The sequence below is a fragment of the Raphanus sativus genome, chromosome 6 (genome assembly GCF_000801105.2).
Source record: "Raphanus sativus cultivar WK10039 chromosome 6, ASM80110v3, whole genome shotgun sequence".
In the NCBI taxonomy this organism is placed as follows: domain Eukaryota; kingdom Viridiplantae; phylum Streptophyta; class Magnoliopsida; order Brassicales; family Brassicaceae; genus Raphanus; species Raphanus sativus.
In genome coordinates this window covers 24,379,156-24,392,734 of record NC_079516.1, presented here as the reverse complement: position 1 = coordinate 24,392,734, position 13,579 = coordinate 24,379,156, and the positions used below count along the sequence as shown (strand labels likewise).

At 27.6% G+C, this 13,579-nt stretch overlaps 1 long non-coding RNA gene across 1 annotated transcript; it reads left to right on the top strand.

Moving 5' to 3' along the window:
• Window positions 1–11,999: 11,999 nt before the first annotated feature.
• LOC108838666 (uncharacterized) lies at window positions 12,000–13,047 on the top strand. The gene is made up of 3 exons (XR_001947556.2): window positions 12,000–12,125; window positions 12,502–12,614; window positions 12,765–13,047. It is a non-coding gene; the product is annotated as an uncharacterized LOC108838666 (long non-coding RNA).
• The last annotated feature ends 532 nt before the right edge of the window (window positions 13,048–13,579 follow it).

The following is a 13,579-nucleotide window of genomic DNA, read 5'->3' as shown; positions in this document are numbered from 1 at the left end:
TCATGAAAAAGATTAATAGTTACTTTGTTTTCATTTTAAATGTAATTGAAAATTTATATAACATATTTAAAAACCTTCAATTTAAAATACATTTTATATCCTTGTTGGTACACCACATAAATTACTTTCTTTTAGTAAGAGTATTTATTTATATTTTTTGAAATTTCTTTAAAATCTAAACTAACCTTTAATTTAAAGACAAATTTGGAATAATCAAAACAAAAAATAATTATCGAGTCAAATAGGTAATACATAAACTGATATTAGATGTTCGTATATGCTCTTTGTAATAGATATAAACTACTCAAAACAATTTAGGTAGTCAAAACGAAAAATAAGACTTAACATAAAGAAATTAAAAACAAAAAGAAATTAATTTTCTTAACTTTTAATGACGCCTTCTCGTCCGTCCTTCTAAGATTTTAAGGGGTGTTGGAAAATTTTATACAAATATGGATCTTATGTTTATTTTAGTGAAAACCAGCACATATAAATGAAAAACGATTGACATCCAGTTCGATGTCTTGTGGATATGCTATTCTATTCAATCTTATCAATGATGAGCTTTCATACTGAATCACGTAGTAGTGTGCATTTTGTTTTTATATTTATAATCGATCAGTTTGATATCGTTTGGATTTATGCTATTCCATTCAATCTTTTTAGTGATTAGATTTTATTCTGTTCTAATCTCATAAGAACAAGCAATTACTTTTTTAGTTCCAATATGAGAGTATAACAGAATAAAATATAATCACCAATAAAATTAAATAGAATATTATAAACCCCCAAAACATCAAACTTATATATTACAACTATAAAAAAGCATATGTACCTACGAGATTCATAATAAAATTTAATCCCTGATAATTTTGATGGAATAGGAAAAACACAATACATAAAACAAGATCTCAAAAGTTTTTCACTTGCATGTGCTGGTTTTTAACTAAAATAAACCTAAGCTCCATATTTATATAAGAAATACCACAGCCCCTTAAAACCCTATAAGAACAGATGAGACATGTCATTCAAAGATAAGACTATTGATCTCTTTATGTTAAGTATGTGGCTGTTTGTTTCTCCATCTGTTTATCTCCATTCAAATGATCCATTTGTATAGTCTATTCACATGATCCATTCAGATTTTATTAGATGTTTGTTTGTTCATCCAAGTGATTCATCTAAATGAATCATTTAAATGGATCTTACGTTTGTTTGTCCATCCAAATGATTCATTTAGATGAATTATCTAAACAAATTACTAAAATATCCTTTTTGATTTAACCCTATAATTTGATATTAATTTCAACTATATTAATTTCATTATTTAATCTATTATATTTAGAACAGAATTATTTTAAATTAGCATTTTGGCGACCGTGGTTTGCGGTTTTGGGTTTTGACCAGAAACCGCATTTTTGTTGTTTTGGTGGGAAACCACATTTTTGTTGTTTTGGCGGGAAATCACGTTTTTTGCGAAAAACCGTAATTTTGTGGTTTTGGCGGAAAACCGCATTTTGCGGTTTTGGTGGGAAAATGTGTGTTTTGCGGTTTTGGCGGGAAAACACGTTTTTACGGTTTTGGCGGGAAACCGTGTTTTTGCGGTTTTGGCGGGAAACCATGTTTTTTGCTGTTTTGGTGGGAAACCGCGTTTATGCGGTTTTGGCGGGAAATCGCGTTTTGCGGTTTTGGCGGAAAATGCATTTTTCACGATTTTGGCGGGAAAATGTGTTTTTGCGGTTTTGGCGGGAAATCGCGTTTTTGCGGAAAACCACATTTTTGCGATTTTGCGGAAAACAACATTTTGCAGTTTTGGCGGGAAAACGCGTTTTTGCGGAAAACCACATTTTGCGGTTTTGGCGGGAAATCGTGTTTTGCGGTTTTGGCGGAAAACATGTTTTTGCGGTTTTGGCGGGAAAACGTATTTTTACGGTTTTGGCGGAAAACAACATTTTTGTGGTTTTGGCAGAAAAACGTGTTTTGCGGTTTTGGCGAGAAATCGCGTTTTTGCAATTTTTGCGGGAAAACGAGATATTTCGGTTTTTGCGGGAAAACAAGATTTTGTGGTTTTGGTGGGAAAACGAGTTTTTGCGGTTTTGGCGGGGAAACGAGATTTTTCGGTTCAGGCGGGAAAACACATTTTTGCGGGAAAATGATTTTTTGGTGGAAAACACGTTTTTGCGAGAAAACGAGATTTTTCAGTTTTGGCGGAAAATGAATTTTTCGGTTTTGACGGAAAAAAATGTTTTTGTGCTTTTGTCAATTTTTACGTGGGACAAAATGATGTTATGTTTAGGTTAATAATTTGTGAATTATATTAGGGGCATAATAGACATTATACCATTTTGAATGAACCATCTCCATTCAAATGATCCAAATTGGTTCATTTGAATGGACTTTAAAATTAGGAAAAATGATTGCCGGCTACACGAAGTATTAGCCATCACATGGCTAACCATGCAGAGTATACAAATGTATACCTAGCTACACGAAGTATATGTTATGCATGACTACATCCCTCAACTTAATGATGTTATGTAATTAACATCACGAGTTTAGTTTCATTAATTCAAAAATTTAAATAGATGTCAGAACCCGTTTAAATCTATTGTTTCATCAATTAGAATATGGTGTGATTGACGGTAATTTAACAAAATTTAGATTTAAATCCGCATTTTAAAAGCGTTAAAATATTTTTAACAAAATCTAATTTGTAAAATAAATATGTTTTATAAAATTTTGATAAGTAGTGTTTTGACATTTTTATTTAAGTGTATTTGAAAACTATACAATTATATCATTTTATTTATATTAAATATGAAAGTTATATAAGATATTATTTAATTTTGTTTTTAATTAGTTTAGTCTGTTTTGTTGTTAAATTGTAATAAAACATATGTATTCATTTGATTAATTGTGTGATATATATATATATATATTTATATATTTGATCTATTTTTTATTATAAAAATTATTTGATCTCGATTTACTAACTCTAATATCTTATTTGTTTAATATAAAAATAATTAAATTACTTAAATTAATGAATTATTTTATTTATATTTTCATAAAAAAAATTGTATTCATTTAACTTACTAAACCATATTATATTCTTATATTATTTTATTTTTATAATTCAATAATTATAATTATACACGAGAGATTATTTTTAGTTTAAATGACATCAGATAAGTTTTAAACAAATAAAATGTTAGAGGTCAATGAATTGACGTCAAATAAGTTTTGTAATTAAAATTTATCAAATAAGTATATATCATACAATTCATCAAACAAATTACAGAAATTATGAAAATTGCATAAAAAATATTAAGATAATTAGAAAACAAAATTGCACAATATCTTATATTAATTTCATATCTAATATAATTAAAATAATATAAATATATAGTTTTCAAATACACTAAAAATAAAAATGTTAAAACACTACATATCAAAAACGTCAAAACATATTGATTTTGTATGTTGGATATGTATAAAAAAATTCTTACGCTTTTAATACATTGGGTTAAAATCTAATTTTAGTTAAATTATTGTCGGATTGGTCATATTTTTATTAATGAAACGAGATATTTGAACGGATCTACATTAGTTTTTCGATGAATAAAATTAAATTTGTGATGTTAGCTACATAACATCATTAAGTTGAGGGATGTTGTCATGCATAACATATACTTCGTGTAGCTAAGTATACATTAGTATACTTTGCATGGTTAGCCATGTGATGGCCAATACTTCAAGTAGCCGGCAATCATTTTTCCTTAAAATTAAGCTTAGATTTTCAAAAGTCATCCGAATGATCCATCTGAATGAATTGTATTTTTAGTGTCTAAACAAATAAAACTCTCATTTTCATCCAAATGGCTCATCCAGATGGAGAAACAAACAGGCCCTATATATTTTCTGTTTGACTACATAAATTGTTAGAGTAATTTTATATTTGTTGAAATGATCCTATTCTGGTCCTCTTTTTTTTGGCATCGTTCTGGTCCTCTATTATCATTAAATGTATTACCGGTTGACCAGTGATATCTCTCTTGACCTTTTTTTAATATTTTTTGGAATTTTTTTTATTTATCCTCTAATATCAATTCATGAAAAATATTAATAGTTACCTTTTTTCATTTTAAATGTAATTGAAAATTTATATAACATAGTTAAAAACTTTCAGTTTAAAATTCATTTTATATTCTTGTTGGTACACCACATAATTTACTTTCTCTTAGTAAGAGTATTTAATTATAATTTTTTAAAAATTGCATAAAAATCTAAACTAACCTTTAATTTTAAAAAATTGGAATAATCAACACCAAAACAGGTAATACATAAAATGATATTAGATGTTTGTATATGCTCTTTGTAACATATAAAAACTACCCAAAACAATTTAAGTACTCAAGATAAAAAATAAGACTTAACATAAAGAAATTAATTGTCTTATCTTTGAATGACACCTTATCGTCCATCCTTCTAAGGTTCTAAGGGGTGTTGGAAATTTTTATACAAATATGGATCTTATGTTTATTTTAGTGAAAACCTGCACAATAAATGAAAAACGATTGACATCAAGTTTTATGTCATGTGGATATACGCTATTCTATTCAATCGTATCAATGATTAGATTTCATACTGAATCACGTAGTTATGTGCAATTTGTTTTTATATTTCTAATTGATCAGTTTAATATTGTTTGGATTTTTGCTATTCCATTCAATCTTTTTAGTGATTAGATTTTATTATGTTCTAATCTCATAAGAACAAGCAATTTGTTTTTTTAGTTCCAATATGAGAGTATAACAGAATAAAATATAATCACCAATAAAATTAAATAGAATATTGTAAACCCCCAAAACATTAAACTTATCAATTAAAACTATAAAAAGCATATGTACCTATGAGATTCATAATAAAATATAATACCTGATAGGTTTGACGGAATAGGAAAAAAACACAATACATAAAACTAGATCTCAAACGTTTTTCACTTCCATGTGCTGCTTTTTAACTAAAAAAAATCTAAGCTCCATATTTATATAAGAATTACCTCAGCCCCTTAAAACCCTATAAGAACAGATGAGACATGTCATTCAAAGATAGGACTATTGATCTCTTTATGTTAAGTATATATTTTCTGTTGACTACTTAAATTGTTTTAGGTAGTTTTATAATTTTTGATATGATCCTATTCTGGTCCTCTATTATCAATAAATGTATTACCGATTGACTAGCTATATCGCTCTTGACTTTTTTTTTACATTTTTGGAATTTTTTTTATTTGTCATCTAATATCAATTCATGAAAAATATTAATAATTACTTTTTCATTTTAAATGTAATTTAGAATTTATATAAATTATATAAAAACCTTCAGTTTAAAATACATTTTATATTCTTGTTGGTACACCACATAATTAACATTCTCTTAGTAAGAGTATTTAATTATATATTTTTTTAATTGCATTAAAATATATACTAACCTTTAATTTAAAAAAAAATTGGAATAATCAACACCAAAATACTTATTGAGTCAAATAGGTAATACATAAACTGATATTAGATGTTCATATATGCTTTTTGTAACAGATATAAACTACCCCAAAAAATTTAGGTAGTCAAAATAAAAAATAAGTCTTAACATAAAGAAATTAAAAACATAAAGAAATTAATTGTCTTAACTTTGAATGACGCCTTATGTCCGTCCTTCTAAGATTTTAAGGGGTGTTAGTAAAGTTTATACAAATATGGATCTTATGTTTATTTTAGTAAACCAGCACATATAAATGAAAAACGATTGACATCCAGTTCGATGTCTTGTGAATATATGCTATTCTATTCAATCTTATCAATGATTAGATTTCATACTGAATCATGTAGTAATGTGCAATTTGTTTTTATATTTCTAATCGATCAGTTTGATATCGTGTGGATTTATGCTATTCCATTCAATCTTTTAAGTGATCAGATTTTATTCTGTTCTAATATCATAGGAACAAGCAATTTGTTTTTTAGTTCCAATATGAGAGTATAACATTATAAAATATAATCACCAATAAAATTAAATAGAATTGTGTAAAACCCAAAAACATCAAACTTATCTATTACAACTATAAAAAGCATATGTACCTACGAGATTCATAATAAAATCTAATCTCTGATAAGTTTGATGGAATAGAAAAAACACAATACATAAAACTAGATCTCAAAAGCTTTTCACTTGTATGTGCTGCTTTTTAACTAAAATAAACCTAAGCTCCATATTTATATAAGAAATACCACAGCCCCTTAAAACCCTATAAGAACAGATGACACATGTCATTCAAAGATAAGACTATTAATCTTTTATGTTAAGTATAAATTTTCTGTTTGACTAGTTTAATTGTTTTAGGTAGTTTTATATTTGTTGGAATGATCCTATTCTTGTCCTCTATTATCAATATATGTATTACCGGTTTGATTAGATATATCGCTTTTGACATTTTTTATATTTTTAGAAAATGTTTTATTGGTCCTCTAATATCTATTCATTAAAAACATTAATAGTTACTCTCTTTTCATTGAAAATTTATATAAATAATTATGATTGTGGGTATTTCCTTTTTTTTTACACCCAACTCTGAGTATTTTCATCAAATATACACGGGAAATTGAAAGCAGATCATCGTTTCTGAACTAAAACATTGTTTAAAATAAATTTTGATCAATATGAAGAGGTTAAATTATTGACTAATGTTTTTTAATATTTTCTTGTAGTGATTTTCTTCTTTGTTGTTCTCTTCTACCTACCTTTTGTTATCTTCATTAAAATTTAGGGTTTGAAATTTATGAATCTTAGAACCAAAAAGAACACGATCAAGTTTCCAGTCTCTTTCTCCACCTCATCCTCTAATTACAGTGCTGCAAGAATTTTCATATATAAGCTAGGATAAAAAAAATATTATACTCCACATGCTATATAATAGAACATCCAAAAATGGTTTTACATATTCCAACCTTAGACCATCTCCAATAGTATTCTATAAATTTTTATATATTTTATATTATAGATTTAAATTTGCTCCAATGGTTTACTCTATAATAGAGTAAAATATAGAAGAATATTGGTTTTGTACTCAAACATAGATTAAAATGATAACATTCCTCTATATTGCACTATATTATATAGTAACCCTATCATAGACTAACAATTGGAGCAAATTCAACTTTATAATAGATGTAATCTTTTTTACAGTGGAATATAAAGAAAATTATAGTGTACCATTGGAGATGTCATTACATTATAGATAATGTGTATCACACTATGACTTATATTAAAGGAGAAAATTGTCCTTCCTTATGGATGTAGTATATATACTGATATTAAATGATCAGTATGGAGTCTTTCCAACAAATATAAAACTACCCAGAACAATCTAGGTAGTCAAAATGAAAAACACATACTTAACATAGAGAAATTAATTTTCTTATCTTTTATGACGCGTTTTCCGTCTAAGGTTTAAAGGGGTGCTGGAATTCTTTTATGAAAATATAGATCTAATTAGGTTTATTTCATAGAAAGCCAAAACATATATATGAAAAACTATTGACATCCAGTTTATTTCCTTTTGGATTTACGCTATTCCATTCCATCGTATTAGTGATCAGGGTTTTAGTTAGTTACTAGATCTTGACCCGCGCTTTGGAAGCGCGGAATATTTTACGATGAAAAATTTCATTAATAACTTAACAAATATTTTGGTAATTTTTAAAAGTGTGTATTTAAAATATTTTTGCATTTAAATCAGCATTTTTAAATTCAACTCGATTGTGATTATACCGGTTAATTCGGAGATCTGACAATTCAATTTAGGTTTTTAAAATATTCATATTAAAAAAATTACTAAACCCCGAGATTAACCGATTGAACTGTTGGATGACCGATATGTAATCTAATTTGATTTAAATTGTAATAATTTCATAATTTGTAATCTTATACTCCAAGTTTTAAAGTTCATTATTTTACAATTTATGAAATTATGATGTTTCTACAAAATTTTAAAAAGAAAATGATAGATATAACATAACTAAGATTAATTATTGTATTGTTTGGAAACATTGATAGTAATATAAAAAATATATTGTTTGGAAACATTGATAGTAGTATAAAGAAATAAATATATTGTTTGGAAACATAGATAGTAGTATAAAGAAAGAAACATTAATGATTTAATGTAAGTTTAACTATAAAGTATAAAGGTGTATTTAATTTAAAAACTTACAAAATAAATGTTAGGTCCAATAGAATGTTTCTGTTTTAATAAGATAGATTCTAGAACACAAGCAATAAGCACAATCCTATGATGAATATCTCTAGAAACTTAGCAATTCTATATTTGGGGCTAATCCTTCATAACCTAAGATCAGAATTCTAGTTAGCTACTCTAGAACACAAAAAATAAGCACAGTCTTATGATGAATATTTCTAGAAACTTAGCAATTCTATATTTGGGACTAATTTGTTCTTATAGTTCTAATATACTCCCTCTGTTTCATAATAAATGTCACTCTAAGCTCATTTTCTTGTTACACAAAGAGTGTCACTTTACAATTCCAATGTAAACTATACTAACTTTCAGCTGAAAATTAATTGCAAACTGCATTGATTTTATAAATAATTTTATTTATCTAAAATACTATTGGTCAAAGAGGTATAATTAAATACAATTTACATATATTTCAACAACTTTCTTAATATGTGTCAAAAATGTCACAACGACACTCTTTAAGAAACGGAGGGAGTATCAGTTTTATTTCTTGTGGATTTACGCTATTCCATTCTAATTTTTTAGTAGGTAGATTTTATTTAGTTCTTATCTCATAGGAACATGCAATTTGTTTTATATTTGCAATACTAGAGAAACCCATGATAAAATATAATCACTCATAATATTAAATTGAATATTGTAAATCCACACAACATCAAACTTATCTATTACAACTATAAAAATTTCACGTACCTAAGAGATTCAGAATAAAATCTATTAACTGAGAAGTAGGAATGAAATAGCGTAAATCCACACTCCATCAAACTAGATTTCAAAAAAAAATTCAATTGTAAGTGCTGCTTTTACGGAAAAATAAAACTAAGATCCACTTTTATATAAAAACTATCATAGCCGCATAAAACCCTACAAAGACATACAAGACATGTCATACAAAGAAAGACTATTTATCTGTTTAGTTTAAATATATATTTTCTGTTTGACTACTTAAATTGTTCTATGTAGTTTTATATTTGTTGGAAAGATCCTAAGGCTATTTGCAAATTCAACTCAAAACTCAAAGTCAACCCTAAAACTAACCTCTTTTGGATTTTTCTTTTGCTCTATTCACCCTACAAGTTCACATTATTCAAGAAAATATCATTAGTTTCGTTTTTCGAAAATGGCATTTTAACTCTCTCAACCTCATCATCTTCAAGTATTTACAAGATTGTCATTGTCATCAATACACCAACCACCATAAACAAACAATTTTATCTTAATGCACCTCAAATCGATTTACACTCATTCTTTCCCAATTCTTATGAACTAAAAACAACATCTCTTTCACTTTCTCTCCATATTCATCCAAACAAACTCAAGATTTTGATTCTCAATTTTTATGGTTTAATGAGGCGTTGAAGCTTACGATTCTTGGTAGGTCACTTTTGTTTGAGATTCTGGGTGTTTGGAGAAGACTTATGTGTACTAAATAAGTTATTTTCACTGCTTGAAACTATGAAATCAGTTTTTTTTTTCTGATTTGTTCGCCAAGACGACTTTTGGGTAAGTCTTCTGGATGTAGACGACTTACATGGAAGTCTTCTGATCAATGCAAAAGTTAGTTTTTCAACTGACTTTTAAATGTATTTTTATAGATGACTTACATGGAAGTCGTCCATCTTTGTTTGTTAAAAAAAGTCTCGAGATGATTTCCATGTAAGTCATCTACGGTAAACGAGTTAGTTTTGCATTTGACCGGATTGTGTCAACAATTTGACTTTTTCTGGACGACTTACACATAATTCATCGAGTAGAAAATTTAAAAAATCAATATTTTGTTATATCTAGATGATTTCCATGTAAGTCGTCTTCGGTTAGTTTTGCAAATGAAAAATAAAACTTAAAATTTTATTTTTTTTCTAGACGATTTACACGACTTACATGAAAGTCGTCACTACAAGAAAAATGAGATATTGTGACTACATCTTGAGACCACCTGTTTTCGTCACAATTTAGTTACGATTTTAATACGTTGTTGTGACTATGTTTCTTCGTCTTAATTCTGTAGTTATTTTGTCACAATATTGTGACGATATAAGTCGTTGCAAGGTTTCGTCACAACTAAATACGTAATTGTTACTATAGTATTAAACGTAACAGTCGTGACAGAATGGTGACTATATGTAGCGTCACAAAGTGGATACGAAACTGCGACAGAAATATGAGTCTCTGTTTGTAACTTAACTGTGACTCAAATTTAGTTGCTAATTAACACCAAATAAAACAATTTATCGTTGCAAGCATTACATGATTGGTTACAAGTTTAGTTTATAACAAATATTTACATAATAACAAAAACCATTTAAAAAGGAAAAATTCTTTTACAAACATATGCTAATGTTACGTATATAACAATCTTTAAGAACTATATTCCTTATCTGATATAGAATATACTTTACTATTTCCTGTTTATATTATTAATTAAAATCATGATATCAGAAAAAATCATAATATATAGAAAACATACGACCATTAAAAACATATCAGAAAGAATCCAATTACAATAACGATAGAAATAAGAAAATGTTGATCCAGTGCACGTTGAAACACTAACACATGTACATGGTCAACAAAAATTTAGACTTTGCTGCAATGCAATATGAAAACGTTGATCCAGCGCACGTTGAGACACTAACACATGTACATGGTCAAGCAGAAGATTTTGAGTATATGGAAAAGGAAGTAGAACTTAGATCAGAGGCCGAAGATGGAAATCATGATATCGAACTAAGTGATAAAGACTCTGATTAGTTTATTAGAAAATTACGTACGAAAAATTTAATACTTTTCAAAGACAAAATTTGGGTTCACCCACTTTTAAATTCACCTCTATTAAATTTATTTTTAAATTGATAAAAAAAAGAATAACGCTAATTTTAACGATACTGACGCCGCCAACTAAACCGTAAATTTTATATTATAAAGTATAAACCTTATATCCTAAACCTAAACCCTATACCATAAATCCAAATTCTAAACCCAAATTCTAAACTCTAAATACCCAAACCTATACCTTGAACCCAAATCGTAGACCCTAAACCTAAACCGTAAATCTTAAATCCAAATTCTATATCCTAAACTCAAATACTAGATCCTAAACCTAATCGTAAACCCTAAACCTAAAGTATAGACCCTAAACCCATACCGTAAATCATAAACACAAACCCTAAAGCTTGACACTATAAAATTTGGGTTTAGGGTTTACAATTTGGGTTTAGGATTTAAAATTTGGATTTAGGATAAAATGTTTGGATTTAAGATTTAAGGTTTGGGTTTAGGGTCTTCAATTTGAATTTAAGGTATAGAGTTTGAGTTTAAGGTTTATGGTTTAGAATTTAAAATTTACGGTTTAGTTGGTGGCGTCAATATTGTTAAAATTGGTGTTATTTTTTTAGTTATTTTAAAATAAATTTAATATTTTTTATTTAATTATCTATGTGGTACTTTGATTAGTCATGGAAAAATATGTGAATTTAAAGGTTCATCTTAAAAGGTGAACGTTTTGTTCTTTTTTTAATACAGTAGTACTTATTTTATTAGAAAACTACATACGAAAATTTTACTTTGGAACTTTGGTCATTAAAGGCGGGATTCTGAAACTCTAAAGATACACCGCTATAAATTTTGCCAAAAAAACCTTAAATATTAAGGCTTTTTTAGTGATTAAATATCATTAAGCCGTCAAAAACCCTAATGTTTTTCTCAATATATAAACAGCTTCACAATTCACTGTCAAAATTATAACCCTAAAGTACTTTCTCTTTTCTCTTGAAACTTTTTCTCTAGCCGAATCTAGTGGTGTTCCAAGGTTTGTATTATGTCACCGTTAATCCTTGTTATTTATCGTTTACATGTATGCAATATATCATCAAAATCGAATAGGTTGAAAGATTGCTGAGTCTTTATCAATGGTTGCTTTGATTCTTGTGCTTCACCAATTTCTTAATTAACTTTATAATCTTTGGATCTAATTAATTAAGGTTCTTTAGAATTGTGCCGTTAGATAACTATAATAGACCACTTCTGAAACAATTTCGATAACTATTAATTATTAAAAGAGAAGTTGATTGTTTTATATTCTTGTCATTTAGGTAGGACTAAGATATGTATACTGAGTGCACCGCTTGAGAATAATGAGAAGCACTTTTAATAATTTATGATGTTGAGAGTCCGAATAATTGCAGAGAAATGTGATGAATATGTTCAAGAACGCTTGTCAGAAATTGAATCTTCTAATGGAGAGGATTTGACGAAAGAAAATCTCACCCATAATGAGGAAAATGAAATCTATTCTAAGGTAAGATCTCAAACTTTTGTGTTACTTTTAATTTGTTTGCGCTTAAATCTGTGTGTTTACATGGTAGTATAGTTTCTTAGTTCTGAACATTGTTTTTATTGCTTTTATATGTGACTATAATATCTAAGTTGTAAAATGTGACTTTTGTAGATTGTAAGGAACATCAAAACAAGGTCGTATATTTTGACTTGGATCACTCCAAAGAGCTGTGCCTTTAGAGTCTTCGACGGCAGCTTGAAGCTGATCTGCTTCAACACAAATTAGTTTGGTTTATGGTGCTATTTCTGGTTTTGGTTTTTTTGGTGTTTTTCTTTTTGGTTTCTAGTTCTTTTATTTATGATAATTACTAGGATTTATTTTCAGTTTTCATTGTTGTTGAAATTAAAATATATTATGAGTATTTCATGTTATGGAATTTTTATTTTTAATAATTTTTTGCTTTCTCAATTTTTTTTTGATAAAATAAATATCAAAAGCACATTGTAATATAGCTAACAACAGTCATTTAAAAGATTAAAAATATAAAAATCGTGACTAATTTAATAAAAGTAATCACTACAAATTTTACATCTAAATTAGTAGCTGATTAACACCGATTTGTGATGGTCGTTTAGTGAAGAACTGTGACGAATCGGAGACAAAATATAAATATATAATTAAAAGAAAATTAGGATGAACATTCAGTGATAATAAATAACATATTTGAGACTGCCAGTTAGTAGTAAATTTAGACTGTTTAGTGACGACCTATTAGTCCTCAATTGTGACTATTGGAGACTAATCATTCGTCAGACCGAGTGACGAAACTGAGACGGTGTAATGGTCACATAAAATGACGGTTTTGTGACTTGATTATTAGTTGGTAATTGTGGCTGTTTTGTCACCTTCTTGTATCGTCACGAATTGTGTCGGAATTGTTACGATCTTAATAAGTCACAATACTGTTACGTTTTTGATACCAAAAA